The sequence below is a fragment of the Triticum dicoccoides genome, chromosome 5A (assembly GCF_002162155.2).
Source record: "Triticum dicoccoides isolate Atlit2015 ecotype Zavitan chromosome 5A, WEW_v2.0, whole genome shotgun sequence".
NCBI lineage: Eukaryota > Viridiplantae > Streptophyta > Magnoliopsida > Poales > Poaceae > Triticum > Triticum dicoccoides.
This window is the reverse complement of record NC_041388.1, coordinates 111,430,275-111,450,209: the sequence shown is the minus strand read 5'-3', so window position 1 is coordinate 111,450,209 and position 19,935 is coordinate 111,430,275.

Below are 19,935 nucleotides of genomic sequence, written 5' to 3'. Positions count from 1 at the left end.
AGCTAGCTCAAGGTCTTTCTTCTGCTGGGCCTCCCTTACCTTACCTGCAAGTTACAGCAAGATCAGATGCTGAAACAAGCAAGGGGAAAAGCAGTCGTCAGGGTCTCACCAAACATACCTTCGGTCTCCTCCTTTGCCTTTGTCAGCTTCTCCTGAACCAGCCGCAAGCTCAGCTCGACTTGAGTATGTTTTTGTTCCAGCTCTGAGTAGCGAGCCACAAGATCACAGGAGTTCTGTGAAGAACCAATCGACTAAATGTCAAATATAATTCACTTCCGAGTGAAAAAGAGATAAACACACGTTTCTAAGACTACAGCCAAATACAAGCATTCGACCGTAGTCTCGGGGACTACACCCAGTGGGTGCACTCAGCGTGCCCCCACTAATCCTGTTGAAGACAAAGTCGACCAGTCGACCTCAAAAAAAAAATGTGCGAGATGCATTCTCTAAGACTGTGATCAACTGCAAGCAGTCGACCACAGTCTCGGGGACTACACCCAGTGGGTGCACTCAGCGTGCCCCCACCGGTTTGTGAAATCCAGTCGACCAGTCGACTGACAGATAGATTGACATTATAAAGCCTAAGGCCGACTGCCAGCAGTCGACCTTAGCCTTGGGGACTACACCCAGTGGGTGCACTCAGCGTGCCCCCACCGATTTGTGAAATCCAGTCGACCAGTCGACTGACAGATAGATTGACATTATAAAGCCTAAGGCCGACTGCCAGCAGTCGACCTTAGCCTTGGGGACTACACCCAGCGGGTGCACTCAGCGTGCCCCCGCTAAACACGGAGTTTAGTCGACACACCCAGTGGGTGATTACTATAAATTCCGGAAAAGAAAAGTTTTTGGTAGCATATCCAACAGAACAAACAGCGGTCGACTGACCTGGACATTGATTTGGAGGGCAGAGCTGGCGTCATAAGCTGCCTGGCTCGCGTCCCGGATAGTCTTCAGCTGCTCCATCATGAGTCCCGCCTGGCGTATTGCCTCCTTCGCTGTGCCAGCTTGGTCCTCTGGGACGTGGTGCGTCGTGAAGAGGGAGGACTGCTGAGCACTCGTCAGTGGATTTGCGAAGGACACCGTGTGTCGAGTGATGTTCTCTTCTTCCACAGTCAGAATCTCAGGCGCTGTCACATCCTGAGGCACCTTACTGGCGGACGCTTTCCGACTCCTCCTGCGTGCTAGTGTTTCTTCATCCTCGTCGTCATCAGGGAGATTGATAACAGTATTGGGTGGAGCTGCGGAGAAGATTCAGGATCAGAGATCGCGAGTCAGTCGACTAAGAACGATGTTAAGAATACAGTACCTGGGTTCGAAGTTGCTGCATCCTCCATCTCGTGGTCATCAGCCCGGGCCGAGGTCTCAGAAGTAGCAGCACTGCAACTCCAAAGGATCGGTCGACTAACTTCAGCGTCGACCAGAGATAAAGTTCGCACAGAATAAGAAAATATGAGCAGCACAATTACCCTGATATGGTGGGGATGGACACCTTCATCTTCGGCAGGAGCTTGGTCGGCTTTGGCGGAGCCCCCCTAAGCTGCTTCGGCGCCTTTTCAGTCGGCGCTGGAGAAGTGGTCCTAGGGCGCTTGGTCGACTGCGTCGCAACCCCCTTGCCACGTTCAGTCGAAGGGTCGTGGACGAGCTTCGACCGCCTTTCCGAGCGCGGTGGCACGACCTCCTCCTCTTCCTCCCCGTCTTCGGCATCATCATCATCGCCGTCGTCATCATCATCATCGTCGTCGTCCCCTGCAACGTCCGAGTCCCATTCCTCCTCGTCCTGGCTCTCGCCCCCACTCGCCTCACCCTCCTCAGTCGGAGTTTGTGCCCCATTGGGCATCGAGTACAGCTCGGTGAGGGCCTAGCAGATATCAAGACAATGATCAGTCGACCAGTCGGCAGAGTGGACAGAGATGAATGCGACAAGAATGCAGTGGAGAGCAGGGCAAGTGTACCTTATTTGGATCACTGTTGTGGTCGAGTGGAGGAATCCTTCTGGCTCCGCGTGGGTTGTCCTTGTTTCTGGTGACGGCTGCCATCCATCTTTCCAGAGTGACATCGTCGACTGCTTCTGGATGGACTCTAGTCTCGTCTTCGGTCCCACAGTACAACCACATGCAGTGGCTCCGGAACTGGAGAGGCTGGATGCGACGCCTGAGGAAAACCTCCAAGAGGTCCATGCCTGTCACTCCCTCCCGAACCAACTGCACCACGCGCTCCATCAACATCTTCACGTCGGCTCTCTCCTCCGGAACCAGCTTCAGAGGGGAAGGCTTGCTCACTCGGTCCATGGTGAACGGAGGGAGTCCACTCGACTGCCCTAGCGTCGACTGGACCTGGCAGTAGAACCAAGTCGACTGCCAGCCTCTAACGGACTCGGGAAAGGTCATGGGCGGGAAGGTGCTCTTATTCCTCACCTGGATGCCCAAACCCCCACACATTTGGACAACTCGGGTCTTTTCGTCGCCTGGACTCGCCTTCTTCACGGTCTGAGAGCGACACGTGAATATATGCTTGAACAAACCCCAGTGCGGTCGACAGCCCAAGAAACCCTCACACATGGACACGAACGCAGCAAGATAGGCAATGGAGTTTGGGGTAAAATGGTGGAGCTGCGCTCCGAAGAAATTCAAGAAGCCACGAAAGAAAACACTCGGTGGCAAGGAAAACCCGCGATCAACATGGGTGGCCAAAAGCACACACTCACCCTCCTCTGGCTGGGGCTGCCACTCCTTCCCCGGAAGCCTCGCAGCTCCGTGGGGGATCAAGCCCTCGTTGGCCATGTCGAGGAGGTCATTCTCCGTGATGGTCGACTGGATCCAGTCTCCTTGGACCCAGCCCTTCGGCAGGCGGGATCTGGACGAGGACCCTCCGCGGGTGGTGGATCTTCCTTTCGCCTTCTCCGATGCCGACGCCTTCTTTGCGCGCTCCAGCGCCGCCGTCTTCTCCTTGGCCATGGTCGCCGGCGAGATGCGCAAAGGGAAGTGGTGCGGGGGCGAGAGCGAGCACGCTAAGCAGGGAGGAAGGAAGCAGAGAGAGGGGGAGAATGCTAAGGCGCAGCACAGAAATCCTCGCCGGGCACATTTATAAGGTCCCTTCCGAGTGGATGACAGGTGGGCCCGGTCGATCTAATCATATCTGGAACAGTTATGCAGACGGGATACGTGGCGAAAAAGGCGGCGCGGAGATTGAGGCGTCCATGCCCCGTCCCATCCGAACGCCGCGGTCCGCCCCGCTTCGCGCGCACCCCAAAATTTCGCATCCCGCGGAATCCGCGAGCAACAAATCAGTCTGTCAGGCGCGGTGTTTCCGGCGATCCGTCGCTCGGAAATCGTCGAAGCCTGAAAGATCACTCGACGCAAAAACAGAATGGATCAAGTCGACTGAAGGCAAGTTGTTTCCTGTCGACAAAGGGATTCTTTGGTCCAGAACAGCGCACAACCGGAGCACAAAGGTTAATCGGAAACGACATCAACTCCTTCTTCACTCGAAGCCTCAATCCATTCGGGGGCTAATGATGGGGTTATGTACCTAGGGTAGGGTCATGGACCTGATCCAAATAACTTACCCCAGGACATCCTTAGAAGAGGTCGCCTTCCAGTCGACCAACGAGGATTCACTCGACTGGCCTGAAGGACTCGACCACGAAGACCCACTCGACCACCAGGAGGTCAAGAGGCACTCTGCACTGCAACGGCCTGTAATCAAGTAGACTTTATGATAGTAAAGGCCTTTATGTGGGGCGTTACCAGTAACGCCCCAGACTTAACTCACCTTAAACCCTCTCCTGCGTGGGCTGGCTGGGGTCCTGGCGCACTCTATATAAGCCACCCCCCTCCACAGGCAGAAGGGTTCGGCACCTTGTAATTCATACATTCATAATCCACTCGACCGCCTCCGGGCTCCGAGACGTAGGGCTGTTACTTCTTCCGAGAAGGGCCTGAACTCGTACATCTTTTGTGCTTACAACCTCTCCATAGCTAGGACCTTGCCTCTCCATACCCACCCCACTCTACTGTCAGGCTTAGAACCACGACATGAGGCCACTAAGTACCTGAGCATCAGAATACCAAGCTTCACGGGGACCTACACCGCTACTCTACCAAAAGAAGAGCGTTGGACAATTCGAGTACATGTTCCCGGAAGGACATTCACACCAGTTACTGAGCCCATGGAGTTTTCCTTTGATGCACCAACCTGGAGTCTAGGAAAGATCATGGCAGCTCACATCGCCATGGGACGCATCGGCGAAGTATACCACAAGGATCTTAAGGACACCATCTACCAGATATGTGGACGCTGAGATGAGTAATGGGAGATGATTTGCACCAGGAGGGACAAGTCCATTGCAGCCTACATCCAGGAGTTAAACCAACACATTCGTCGTCAGGAGAACCAGATGTGTGCCAGTATGATAGACATGAAGAAGGTGATGACCCGGAACATGGAGCTAGAAGAGCAACTCAAGTCTACACGGGATGGATATGAAGAGGAAATTGCAGTGTTACTGGAGAAGAATGAAGACCAGAAGAAGAAGCTAGGGATATTCATGGGAGATCCCAAAACCAGAGGAGGACAACCACCCCGAGGACTACATCATCATCGACGACACCGACTCCGACCCCGACAGTGATGATGATTACGAAGCCGAAGCTAGAGCAGATGTCATGGAGTCCTCTTTCGATCAAAATTTCTAGTCGACCACCATATTATCAATAGTATTCCCCCATGTATATAGTAGCAGTCCGAGTATTTTGTAACGATAGCTAGATCGATTGTCTGCCCTTGTTTTGAATTGAGTGGTGTGATAATGAATGTGTTTGTCTCATGTGCATATGGGTAGTGATTTCTCCTTAGACCCCACTCTATTCTATTTCTCACCCCTCTAAACCTATCAGATGCCTCCGAGATGTGACCCCGGATTTGTCTTCCCATCGGAGCTCACCAAGTAGATCCAACAGCACAATGCCTTGATGTAGCTACTAGTCCAGAACCAAGGCAACAACAACAACAACAATAACAACCCACCGCCACCACCTCCAGTTAACAATTTAGCCCGTTTTGAGGTTGAATCCACCGGTGTTTTCCAGTAGCACTGAGCCGATTGTTGCTGATGACTAGCTCCGCAGGATTGGAAGGGAGCTGACCACCGCAGGTTGCACAGATGCTGAGAAGGTGCGCTTTGCCGCACATCAATTGGATGGACCCACAGCCTCATGGTGGGAGAATTACACAGCCACTTTTCCCATAGCAAATGTCACATGGTATCAGTTTCAACAAGCTTTCTGCATAGCCCATGTCTCAACTGGAGCAATGAGTATGAAGAAGCATGAATTTCGCAACTTACGCCAGGGAAATCGTACGGTGGGGCAGTATGTGGATGAGTTTAGTAAGTTAGATCGCTATGCCCCAGATGATGTGGCCACAGATGCCACGAAGCAGGAGAAGTTTATGGAAGGGCTGAATGATGATCTGAGTATGCAGTTGATGGTGGCAACATTCACTAACTACCAGGAGTTGGTAGACAGGGCCCTTATGATTGAAGGCAAACAACAGCAAATAGAGAGCCGCAAACGGAAGTATGGACAGGGGAAGTACAATTCTGGAGCTCAGCAAAAGCCTCGTTTTACCCCTAATTCGGGAGGTTACACCCATAAACATGGAGGCCATACTCATAACGGAGGAAGCACACATAACCACAGTGGCCCTAAAAATGGGAATGGGAATGAAGCAAGCAGCAGTCAGAACCGTTCCAATCTAGCAACACCCGCTAAGAAGGACCTAAGTCATGTCACCTATTACAAGTGCGGGAAGACTGGACACTACGCCAATGATTGCTCAGAGTTGAAGAATGGTAATGGAAATGAAAACTCTGGGAAGAAGCCCAACCCTTTCACCAAAGGACAAGTGAACCACGTTAACGTGGAAGAGGTTTAAGAACAGCCAGATGCAGTAATAGGTAAGTTTATGATTAAGTCATTTACTGCAATTGTTCTTTTTGATACCGGTGCATCGCATTGATACATATCGAGGGGATTTGTGGATAAGTATAAGTTGCCCACCAAAGTTCTTAAGACACCTATGTTAGTAAGCTCACCTGGGGCGGAGTATATGGCAAGTAGTGGATGCTTTTAGATGCCATTGACCATAGGTAGGCATGTTTTCCCCTCAGACCTAATAATTTTGGAGTCACAAGGATTGGATGTGATACTAGGCATGGATTGGCTATCCACGTATGGAGTAAATATCGATTGTTCTGCTACCTCTTGAGCACTGCGTTGGTTTTCCCTTGAAAAGGAAAGGGTGATGCAGCAAAGTAGCGTAGGTATTTCCCTCAGTTTTTGAGAACCAAGGTATCAATCCAGTAGGAGGCCACACGCAAGTCCCTCGTACCTACACAAACAAATAAGAACCTCGCAACCAACGCGATAAAGGGGTTGTCAATCCCTTCACGATCACTTACAAGAGTGAGATATAATAGAGATGATGAGATAATATTTTTGGTATTTTTATGATAAAGAGTAAAAGTAAAGATTGCAAAACAAAAGGTAATGGAAATAGCTTATTGATAGAAGATTTATATGATGGAGAATAGACCCGGGGGCCATAGGTTTCACTAGTGGCTTCTCTCAAGATAGCATAAGTATTACGGTGGGTGAACAAATTACTATCGAGCAATTGATAGAAAAGAGAATAATTATGAGAATATCTAGGCATGATCATGTATATAGGCATCATGTCCGCGACAAGTAGACCGACTCCTGCATGCATCTACTACTATTACTCCACACATCGACTGCTATCCGGCATGAATCTAGAGTATGAAGTTCATAAGAACAGAGTAACGCATTAGGTAAGATGACATGATGTAGAGGGATAAACTCAAGCAATAAGATATAAACCCCATCTCTTTATCCTCGATGGCAACAATACAATACTTGTCGTTTCCCTTTCTGTCACTGGGATTGAGCACCGCAAGATTGAAACCAAAGCTAAGCACTTCTCCCATTGCAAGAAAGATCAATCTAGTAGGCCAAACCATACTGATAATTCGAAGAGACTTGCAAAGATAACCAATCATGCATAAAAGATTTCAGAGAAGAATCAAATATTGTTCATAGATATACTTGATCATAAACCCACAATTCATCGGATCTCGACAAACACACCGCAAAAAGAGTTACATCGAATAGATCTCCAAGAAGATCGAGGAGAACTTTGTATTGAGATTCAAAGAGAGAGAAGAAGCCATCTAGCTAATAACTATGGACCCGAAGGTCTGAAGTAAACTAGTCACACATCATCAGAGGGGCCATGGAGTTGATGTAGAGGCCCTCCGTGATCGATGCCCCCTTCGGCAAAGCTTCGAAAAAGGCCCCAAGATGGGATCTCTTGGGTACATAAGGTTGCGGCGGTGGAAATAGGGTTCGTGGTGCTCCTGGTTGTTTTTCAGGGTATATGAGTATGTATAGGAGGAAGAAGTAGGTTGGTTGAGCCATGAGGGGCCCACGAGGGGGGAGGGTGCGCCCCCTGCCTCGTGGACTCCTCGTTCGTTTCTTGACGTCCACTTCAAGTCCTCTGGATCACGTTTGTTCCAAAAATCACGTCCCCGAAGGTTTCATTCAGTTTGATATTCCTTTTCTGTGAAACACTGAAATAGGCAAAAAACCAGCAATTTGCACTGGGCCTTGGGTTAATAAGTTATTCCCAAAATAATATAGAAGTGAAAAATAAAGCACATTAACATCCAAAACAAATAATATAATAGCATGGAACAATCAAAAATTATAGATACATTGGAGACGTATCAAGCATCCCAAAGCTTAATTCCTGCTCGTCCTCGAGTAGGTAAATGATAAAAACAGAATTTTTGATGTGGAATGCTACCTAGCATAATTCTCAATGTAATTCTCTTTATTGTGGCATGAATATTCAGATCCAAAAGATTCAAGACAAAAGTCTAATATTGACATAAAAATAATAATACTTCAAGCATACTAACTAAGCAATTATGTCTTCTCAAAATAACATGCCAAAAGAATGTTCATCCCTACAAAATCATATAGTTTGGTCATGCTCCATTTTCGTCACACAAGAATGCTCTCGTCATGCACAACCCCGATGACAAGTCAAGCAATTTTTTCACACTTTAGTAATCTCAAACTTTTTTCAACTTTCATGCAATACATGAGCATGAGCCATGGATATAGCACTATGGGTAGAATAGAATAAGATGATGGGGGTTATGTGGAGAAGACAAAAAAGGAGAAAGTCTCACATCGACGCGGCTAATAAATAGGCTAGGGAGATGCCCATCAATTGATGTCAATGCAAGGAGTAGGGATTGCCATGCAACGGATGCACTAGAGCTATAAATGTATGAAAGCTCAACAAAAGAAACTAAGTGGGTGTGCATCCAACTTGCTTGCTCACGAAGACCTAGGGCATTTGAGGAAGCCCATTGTTGGAATATACAAGCCAAGTTCTATAATGAAAAACTCCCACTAGTATATGAAAGTGACAAAACAAGAGACTCTCTATCATAAAGATCATGGTGCTACTTTGAAGCACAAGTGTGGAAAAAAGGATAGTAGTGTTGCCCCTATTCATTAAATTTTTTGGGCCTTCCTTTTTTTATTTTGGCCTTTCTTTTTTTTTTGGTACAATGCTCTGTTAATGATGATCATCACACTTCTATTTATTTACAACTCAATGATTACAACTCGATACTAGAACAAATTATGACTCTATATGAATGCCTCCGGCGGTGTACCGGGAAGGGCAATGAATCAAGAGTGACATGTATGAAAAATTACGAACGATGGCTTTGACACAAATACGATGTCAACTACATGATCATGCAAGGCAATATGACAATGATGATGTGTGTCATGATAAACGGAACGGTGGAAAGTTGCATGGCAATATATCTCGGAATGGCTATGGAAATGCCATAATAGGTAGGTATGGTGGCTGTTTTGAGGAAGATATAAGGGGGTTTATGTGTTACAGAGCGTATCATGTCACGGGGTTTGATTGCGCCGGTGAAGTTTGCACAAACTCTCAAGGTGATAAAGGGCAATGCACGGTACCGAAGAGGCTAGCAATGATGGAAGGATGAGAGTGCGTAATCCATGGACTCAACATTAGTCATAAATAACTCACATACTTATTGCAAAAATCTACAAGTCATCAAAAACCAAGCATCACGCACATGCTCCTAGGGGGATAGATTGGTAGGAAGAGACCATCACTCGTCCCCGACCGCCACTCATAAGGAAGACAATCAAATAACACCTCATGTTTAAAATTTGTTACACAACGGTCGCCATACGTGCATGCTACGGAACTTGCTCCCTTCAACGCAAGTATTTCTCAAATTCACAACTACTCAACTAGCATACTCTAATATTACCACCTTTATATCTCAAAACAATTATCAAGTATCAAACTTCTCCTAGTACTCAATGCACCTTTTATGAAAGTTTTTTATTATACCGATCTTGGATGCCTATCATATTAGGACTAAATTCATAACCAAAGCAAATTACCATGCTGTTCTAAGGGACTCTCAAAATAATATAAGTGAAGCATGAGATATCAATAATTTCTATAAAATAAAACCACCACCGTGCTCTAAAAGATATAAGCGAAGCACTAGAGCAAAATTATCTAGCTCAAAAGGTATAAGTGAAGCACATAGAGTATTCAAATAAATTCCGATTCATGTGTGTCTCTCCCAAACAGTGTGTACAGCAAGGATTATTGTGGTCAAATAAAAGGCAAATACTCAAATCATACAAGACACTCCAAGCAAAACACATATCATGTGGCGAATAAAAATATAGCTCCAAGTAAAGTTACCGATGGACGAAGACGAAAGAGGGGATGCCTTCCGGGGCATCCCCAAGCTTAGGATTTAGGTTGTACTTCAATTTTACCTTGGGGTGCCTTGGGAATCCCGAAGCTTAGGATCTTGCCTCTCCTTGTTCCATAATCCATCAAATCTTTACCCAAAACTTGAAAACTTCACAACACAAAACTTAAAAGAAAATCTCGTGAGCTCCGTTAGTAAAAGAAAACAAACCACCACTTCAAGGTGCTGTAATGAACTCATTATTTATTTATATTGGTGTTAAAACTACTGTATTCCAACTTTTCTATGGTTCATAAACTCTATTACTAGCCATAGATTCATCTAAATAAGCAAACAACACACGAAAAACAGAATCTGTCAAAAACATAACAGTCTGTAGTAATCTGTAGGTTTTGAATACTTATGGAACCCCAAAAATTATAAAATAAATTTCTGGACGTGAGTAATTTATATATTAATCATCTGCAAAAAGAATTAACTAAATATCACTCTCCAGTAAAAAATGGCAGCAAATCTCGTGAGCGCTAAAGTTTCTGTTTTTTACAGCAAGATCGCAAAGACTTTCCCCAAGTCTTCCCAAAGGTTCTACTTGGCACAAACACTAATTAAAAGCATAAAACCACATCTACACAGAGTCTATATGAATTATTTATTACTAAACAGAACCAAAAATCAAGGAACAAAAATAAAATTGGGTTGCCTCCCAACAAGCGTTATCGTTTAACGCCCCTAGCTAGGCATAAAAGCAATGATAGATCTAGGTATTATCATCTTTGGTATGCACTCCATAAGTGGCTTTCATAATAGATTCATAAGGTAATTTATTTTTATTTCTAGGAAAGTGTTCCATGCCCTTCCTTAACGGAAATTGAAATCTAATAATCCCTTCCTTCATATCGATAATTGCACCAATCGTTCTAAGGAAAGGTCTACCAAGAATAATAGGACATGTAGGATTGCAATCTATATCAAGAATAATGAAATCAACAGGCACATAATTCCTATTTGCAATAATAAGAATTTCATTAATTCTTCCCATAGGTTTCTTAATGGTGGAATCCGCAAGATGCAAGTTTAAAGAACAATCATCAATTTCATGGAAACCTAGCAAATCACACAAAGTTTTAGGAATCGTGGAAACACTAGCACCCAAATCACATAAAGCAAAGCATTCATGATCTTTAAATTTAATTTTAATAGTAGGTTCCCACTCATCATAAAGTTTTCTTGGGATATAAACTTCCAATTCAAGCTTTTCTTCATAAGATTGCAATAAAGCATCAACAATATGTTTAGTAAAAGCTTTGTTTTGACTATAAGCATGCGGAGAATTTAGCACACATTGCAACAAGGAAGTACAGTCTATCAAAGAGCAATTATCATAATTAAATTCCTTGAAATCCAAGATAGTGGGTTCATTGCTATGCAAATTTTTAACCTCCCCAATCCCACTTCTATTAATTTTTACATCGAGATCTAAAAACTCTGAATCATTAGAACACCTTTTAACCAAAGTTGACTCATCTCCAGTCCCATCATTATCAAGATTCATATTGCAAAACAAATATTTAATAGGGGACACATCAATAACTTTTAGATCTTCATCATTCTTATCATGGAAAATAGAAGAACACGCTTTCACAAAGCAATCTTTTTTTGCACGCACCCTAGAGGTTCTTTGTTTGCACTCATCAATGGAAATTCTCATAGATTTGAGAGACTCATTGATATCATGCTTATGTGGAATAAATCTAAGTTTCAAAGAATCAACATCAAGAGAAATTCTATCAATGTTTGTAGCCAACTCATCAATCTTAGACAATTTTTCTTCAATCAAAGCATTGAAATTCTTTTGCGAACTAATAAATTCTTTAATATTAGATTCAAAATCAGAGGACGTCTTATTATAATTTCCATAAGAATTGTTGTAGGTACCATAATTATTAGAGGAATTACTAGGAAAGGCCTAGGATTAAAATTACCTCTATGCGCGTTATTACCAAAATTGTTCCTACCAACAAAATTCACATCCATAGATTCATTATTATTATAAATCAAAGTAGACAAAGGCATATCATTAGGATGAGAATAAAAACTTTTAATAGCAAACAATTTCATAAGTTCATCCATCTTTCCACTCAAAACATTAATTTCTTCTATTGCATGCACCTTTTTACTAGTAGATCTTTCAGTGTGCCATTGAGAATAATTAACCATAATATTATCTAGGAGTTTAGTAGCTTCCCCTAAAGTGATTTCCATAAAAGTGCCTCCCGTGGCCGAATCTAAAAGATTTGTAGAAGCAAAGTCCAATCCGGCATAAAAAAAATTGTATAATCATCCAAAGATTCAAACCATGTGTAGGGCAATTACGTATCATTAATTTCATCCTCTCCCAAGCTTGTTCATGATACGTCTCCGCCGTATCTACTTTTCCAAACACTTTTGCCCTTGTTTTGGACTCTAACTTGCATGATTTGAATGGAACTAACCCGGACTGACGCCGTTTTCAGTAGAATTACCATGGTGTTATTTATGTGCAGAAACAAAAGTTCTTGGAATGACCTGAAACTTCACGGAACATCTTTTCGGAAATAATAAAAAATACTTGCAAAAGATGAAGACCAAGGGGCCCACACCCTAGCCACGAGGGTGGGGGCGCGCCTGCGCCCCTAGGGCACGCCCCCTACCTCGTGGGCCCCCTGGAGCTCCTCCGACCTCGACTCCAACTCTATATATTTGCTTTTGGGGAGAAAAAATAAAGGAGAAGAATTCATCGCATTTTACGATACAGAGCCGCCGCCAAGCCCTAAAACCTCTCGGGAGGGCTGATCTAGAGTCCGTTCGGGGCTCCGGAGAGGGTAATCCGTCGCCGTCGTCATCATCAACCATCCTCCATCACCAATTTCATGATGCTCACCGCCGTGTGTGAGTAATTCCATCGTAGGCTTGCTGGACGGTAATGGGTTGGATGAGATTTATCATGTAATCGAGTTAGTTTTGTTAGAGTTTGATCCCTAGTATCCACTATGTTCTGAGATTGATGTTGCTATGACTTTGCTATGCTTAATGCTTGTCACTAGGGCCCGAGTGCCATGATTTCAGATATGAACCTATTATGTTTTTTTCAATATATGTGAGTTCTTGATCCTATCTTGCAAGTCTATAGTCACCTATTATGTGTTATGATCCATTAACCCCGAAGTGACAATAATTGGGATACTTACCGGTGATGACCGTAGTTTGAGGAGTTCATGTATGTGTTAATGCTTTGGTCTGGTACTCTATTAAAAGGAGGCCTTAATATCCCTTACTTTCCGTTAGGACCCCGCTGCCATGGGAGGGTAGGACAAAAGATGTCATGCAAGTTCTTCTCCATAAGCATGTATGACTATATTCGGAATACATACCTACATTACAATGATGAATTGGAGCTAGTTCTGTGTCACCCTAAGTTATGACTGTTACATGATGAACCGCATCCGGCATAATTCTCTATCACCAATCCATTGCCTACGAGCTTTCCATATATTGTTCTTCGCTTATTTACTTTTCCGTTGCTATTGTTACAATCACTACAAAATACCAAAAACATTACTTTTGTTATCATTACCTTTTGCTATCGTTACCACTACTATCATATTACTTTGCTACTAAATACTTTGCTGCAGATATTAAGTTTTTAGGTGTGGTTGAATTGACAACTCAGCTGCTAATACTTGGGAATATTCTTTGGCTCCCCTTGTGTCGAATCAATAAATTTGGGTTGAATACTCTACCCTCGAAAACTGTTGCGATCCCTATACTTGTGGGTTATCAATACTATTTTCTGGCGCTGCTGCTGGGGAGCATAGCTCTATTCTTTGAGTCACTTGGGATTTATATCTGCTTATCATTATGAAGAACTTGAGAGATCAAAAAACCAAGATTTATCCCTCAACTACGAGGGGAGGTAAGGAACTGCCATCTAGCTCTGCACTTGATTCACCTTATGTTTTGAGTAAGCTTGCGACACCTAAACCTGCTTCTGCTATTCATTCTGATATGTCGCATGTTATTGATGATGCCACTTCTGCTATGCATGATACTTATGATGAAACTACTTCTATGCTTGATACTACTGTGCCACTTGGTGAATTTCTTGATGAACAACTTGCTAGGGAGAATGAAAATATTGAATCTGATAATATTGATGAAAGTGATGATGAAGACTCTCCCTCTAATGAATATCAATCACCTGTTATTCCTGAGGGTTATGTTTTTGAAAAAGAAGCTGCTTTAGCTATTTTAGCTTGCAAAGATAGCTACGAACTCAAGAGGTTATTAACTAAATGGACGCAGCAATCTCTTAATGCTAGAATGAAACCTGGCCCTACTTTTACTACTTCACCTATCTGTGTTACCGATAAGGATTATGAATTCTCTGTTGATCCTGATATAATTACTTTGGTTGAATCTGATCCTTTTCATGGCTATGAATCTGAAACTGTTGTGGCACATCTTACTAAATTAAATGATATTGCCACCCTGTTCACTAAAGATGAGAGAACTTGCTACTTTTATATCCTTAAAATATTTCCGTTCTCATTAAAGGGTGATGCTAAGATATGGTTTAATTCGCTTGATCCTGGTTGTGTGCGTAGTCCCCAGGATATGATTTATTACTTCTCTGCTAAATATTTCCCTACTCATAAGAAACAAGCTGCTTTGAGGGATATATATAATTTTGTGCAAATTGAAGAAGAGAGTCTCCTAGAAGCTTGGGGGAGGCTTCTCAAGTTACTTAATGCTTTGCCTGATCATCCTCTTAAGAAAAATGAAATACTTGATATCTTTTATAATGGACTAACCGATGCTTCTAGAGATTACCTGGATAGTTGTGATGGTTCTGTTTTCAGGGAAAGAACACCGGATGAAGCTGAAATTCTATTGAATAATATGTTGACAAATGAAAATAATTGGACACTTCCTGAGCCTATTCCTAAACCTACTCCGAAGAAAAGAGTTGTTCTATTTGTCAGTCCTGAGATATGCAAGAGGGACAGAAATCTATGAAAGAAAAGGGTATTAAAGCTGAAGATGTTAAGAATTTACCTCCTATTGAAGAAATACACGTTCTTAATTTACCGCCTGTTGAAGAAACATATGATCTTAATCCATTACCTATTGAAGAAGTACATGGTCTTGATAACCCGACACAGGTAGTAAATGTAAATTCTCTCTATAGATATGATAAAGCTGAAATCCCATTTACTAAGTTTGCTAGCCCATGCTTAGATGGGTTTGATAAATTTATGATTAAGCAAGAAGACTTCAATGCTTATTTTGGTAGACAATTGAAATACAATTCAAATATGCTTGAACACTTGGGTGATTATATGGCTAATGTGAAAGGTGAACTTAAACTTATTAGTAAACATGCTTCTATGGTTACCACTCAAGTAGAACAAGTACTTAAAGCTCAAAATGATTTGCTCAATGAATTGAATAGTAAGAATAATGATAATGCTGTTAGAGTTATGACTAGAGGTGGTAGAATGACTCAGGAACCTCTGTATCCTAAAGGCCATCCTAAGAGAATTGAGCAAGATTCTCAGAGAAATAATATAGATGCACCTAGTCCTTCTAAAAGGAAGAAAAAGAAAAACGATAGGACTTTGCATGCTTCTAGTCAACCTATCACTCAACCACCTGAGAATCCAAATGATATTTCTATTTCTGATGCTGAAACACAATCTGGTAATGAACCTGAAACTAGTTATAATGTTAACAACAATGTTCATGATGATGCTCAACCTAGTAATGATAATGATATAGAAATTGAACCTGCTGTTGATCTTGATAACCCACAATCAAAGAATCAACGTTATGATAAGAAAGACTTTGTTGCTAGGAAACATGGCAAAGAAAGAGAACCATAGGTTCAGAAACCCATGCCTTTTCCTCCCAAACCATCCAAGAAAAAGGATGACGAGGATTTTGAGCGCTTTGCTGAAATGATTTGTAGCGACCAGACCTCAAACGGTCTGATCTCTGTGCTCCGGTGTCATCCCTGAATCAGTAATGCTGACACCACACAGAACTCAGAGGATTTATAGCAGAGTAGAAATCACACACTTATTACATCGAGTGTCTCCATAGAGAACTTATTACAATAAATATGGCTTAAGGCCATCTAATAACGATAACAGTGGAAGGCTTGGAAGATAAGTGAGTCCATCAACTCCAACGTCATCACTGAGTATAGAACCACGACCTAAAAACTCCTTAATCATCGTCTGAAAAGTCTGCAACATTAACGTTGCAGCCTGAAACGGGTCAGCACATGGAATATGCTGGCAAGGTAACACATAGAGAGTAATGGAATGAAACAACTATACTATATGCATATTTGGCTGGTGGAAAGCTCTATGGTTATAGTTTTGCGTAAAGCCAATTTTTCCCTACTTCAAAGGAATAAAATTATTTAACTATCATGGTAGTTGTTAAACATTGAGAATGGTTGACAGCATTCTCAATCCCAATTAAGCATCATCATTAAACATAACCCAACAAAATTAATTTAGAGTAACATGTTGAGATTCACATGATAATCCAGGTACTAGATACTCAAGATGTCCATAACCGGGGACACGGCTAACCATGATTAGTTTATTACACTCTGCAGAGGTTTGCGCACTTTTCCCCACAAGACTCGATCGCCTCCGTTTGGTTTCTCGCACTACATGGTGTTTGAGAAGACGGATGACCGAGACATAGTCTTTCAGAAGCGCTTGCACCTTACGATCGGGTAGACTGTACCACCTACACCCCCTACATCTGCTAGTCTACCACTGTAAGAGTTCGCACAACTTAGTCAACTATGCTAGAGCCCATAATAGCTTGTGGCTGCACACGGAAGTTTCTAGCATGAATAGTCTCATGATCCCTTTGAGCCTGGGTGGCGGTCCAAAAGAAAACAGGCATGTCCTGGAATACCCAGGTGCCTCAATCCACCCAGATGTGTGTTTAAGTTGCCACCTTAGATAAACCATTAATTAACAGTCTCACATCTGTCTTGGATATCACTCACCCAATCCACGTCTACTATCATAGCATGGCATGATAAGCAAACGTAGAAGTAACTCCCAAAGGTTTGAAAATAAATAGGTAATAGGTACTACCTCAACTACTTCCCATCCCACAATTTAATTAGATCCTAATCATGCAATGTGTGAGGATTGATCTAATGCAATAAAACTGGGTGGTAGAAAAGGTATGATCGAAGTGTTACTTGCCTTGCTGATGATCTGTGAAACCTAGAGATTCGAAGTAACAAGCGGCACACTCCGAGTATTCTATCGCAGACAAACAAACAAGCATACAATAAGTACTCATCTAATGCACAGGTAAAACTAAGATAAGAGATCTAACCAGAAGGTTCAACTTAAGAACTCCGGTTGGCAAAAAGAATCAAATCGAATGAAGCAACGAAAGTCAAACGGCGAAAGAAAACAACTTCATTCTAGTAATCTGGATGTAGGGAAAATTTTACAGTAGCAAAATCTTGTTTAAGTTGGTTAAACGATAGAGGGTTTCGAGACGAAACTTTAGGCGCTTGAATCGCCTGATTCCGATAAACGAGCGAAAAGTTATACTAAAACGAAAATCAGATCAGGAATCGCGATCAGAAAAATCGCGGATTTAATCCGAGAAAAATAAAAACGACGAACGCTCGCTAGAACGAACCAACGGACGAACGCTCGCTATTTAAATAAACCAGAAAAACCGATCTATTTAAAAAACCGAAACAAAAAAACCCGACGAAAACCGATCTTTTTTTTCTAAAAAAACCGTTGGCACAGAAGTCGAGGCGACGGCGAACCTCGGCGGCGGAAACCGGCGGGCGGCGGTGGCGAGGCGGCGCGGTGGCGGGCGGCGGCGGCGGCGGCGCGGGTGGCGGCTGGGGCGGGGTCGGGCGACTGGGCTAGGGTTTCCCCCGGGTGGGCTGCCCCGGCTTATATACCCTAGTCGGTCCGGAGTCCTAGTCGGACACGGCCCGTTAGGTCGGTTCGTTTTTTTTAAATAATTCCGCTCGGAAGAAAAATAAAAAGAAATACTAAACGGACTCCAAAAATTCCGAAATAAATTTTCACGGGCTTCTAAAATCAAGCCGCACAAGGTGAACATTTATTTGGGACCTAAATGCAATTTTGAAAAACGCACATTTTTCCTAAATTTAAATAAAACACCGAAAAACTCCGAAATAAAATCTTATTTGATTTTATTATTAAATCCTCAATATTTATTTATTTTGGGAAAGTCATTTTATTCCCTCTCTCATATTTTTGTAATAGAAATAATTGATGATAAAATAAATAAAATCAAATGATCCTATTCTCAAAATTTGAGAAAACTCAAATATGAAAATAACGAAATCTCCAACTCTCTCCGTGGGTCATTGAGTTGCGTAGAATTTCTAGGATCAACCAAAATGAAAAATAAAATATGATATGCATTGGTGATCTAATGTATAACATTCCAAATTGAAAATTTGGGATGTTACATGATTAGACCTATCTTTTTGCGTATGCGATTAACTGATATGCTTAAAATGAATCCTTATGCTAAGTATATGAAAGAAATTGTCACTAATAAAAGAAAGAAAGCTGAAATTTCCACCATGCTTGCTAATTATACTTTTAAGGATGGAATACCAAAGAAACTTGGAGATCCAGGAGTACCCACTATACCATGCTCCATTAAAAGAAACTATGTTAAAACTGCTTTATGTGATCTTGGAGCCGGTGTTAGTGTTATGCCTCTCTCTTTATATCGTAGACTTGATTTGAATAAGTTGACAGCTACTGAAATATCTTTGCAAATGGCTAATAAATCAACTGCTATACCTGTCGGTATTTGTGAGGATGTGCCTGTTGTAGTTGCAGACGTTACTATTTTAATAGACTTTGTTATTCTTTATATTCCCGAGGACGATAGTATGTCTATTATTCTTGGAAGACCCTTTTTGAATACTGGAGGGGCTGTTATTGATTGCACTAAAGGCAATGTCACTTTTCATGTTAATGGTAATGAGCATACTGTACACTTTCCGAGGAAACAACCTCAAGTTCATAGTATCAAATCTATTTGAAAATTCCATCGATTATATTTGGAGGTTTTGAATTTCCTCTTCCTACTGTCGAGAAGAAATATGATACTCTTATTATTGGGGATGTGCACATCCCTGTTGAGGTAACATAGTGTTATTCGAAATTTCTCCGGTTCCATGTTATTCGGAATGAGTTCGTTAACAAGACTTGATCAACCTTGTTAGTGGATTCCTTTTGATGATCATGAGATGGATGAAACTAGAAAACACAATTCTCTGTACCCTCTTTCTACTTTCTATTATTTATATTAAATAAAAGAAAAATAAGTATTTTCCGTGTGTTAGCTGAATTATCCGTGCAATATAAAAATACCTCGAAAATAAAAGTTCTCCAAATGCCCTGAAATTTAAATATGATTTTTTTCTGGAATATTTGAGAATATTTGGCACCAAGAACACAACACGAGGGGCATCCACCTGGCCACGAGGGTGGAGGGCGCGCCCTACCCCTGGGCGCGCCCCTGCCTCATGGGCCCATAGTGTCCCTCCTCCACTTATTCCTGCACCCACACACTCCTTCTTCCTCCCACAAACACGAATATCTAGCTCAAACCCGAGCCCAAGCTCATTTTGCTACCATTTTCGATCTCCTTGCTCAAAGCACCTCTCACAAAACTGCCTGGGGAAATTGTTCCTTGGTATGTGACTCCTCCATTGGTCAAACTAGTTTTTCTTCTAGTGCTTTATTCATTGCAAATTTTTGTTGCTTAGGTGACCCTGTTCTTGAGCTTGCATGTCAAATTTATATGGTCAAAAGTAGTTTTGATGCTTGATATAGGCTCTAGGCGCTTGTAGGAGTAGTTGCGATCAATTTTGTTGAGTTTTGTTTACTTTTATTTTGAGGTTACTAAAAATTTCAGAAATTTTTCAGAGGAAGAAACATGTTTACGAAAATGTATCAAGGTGG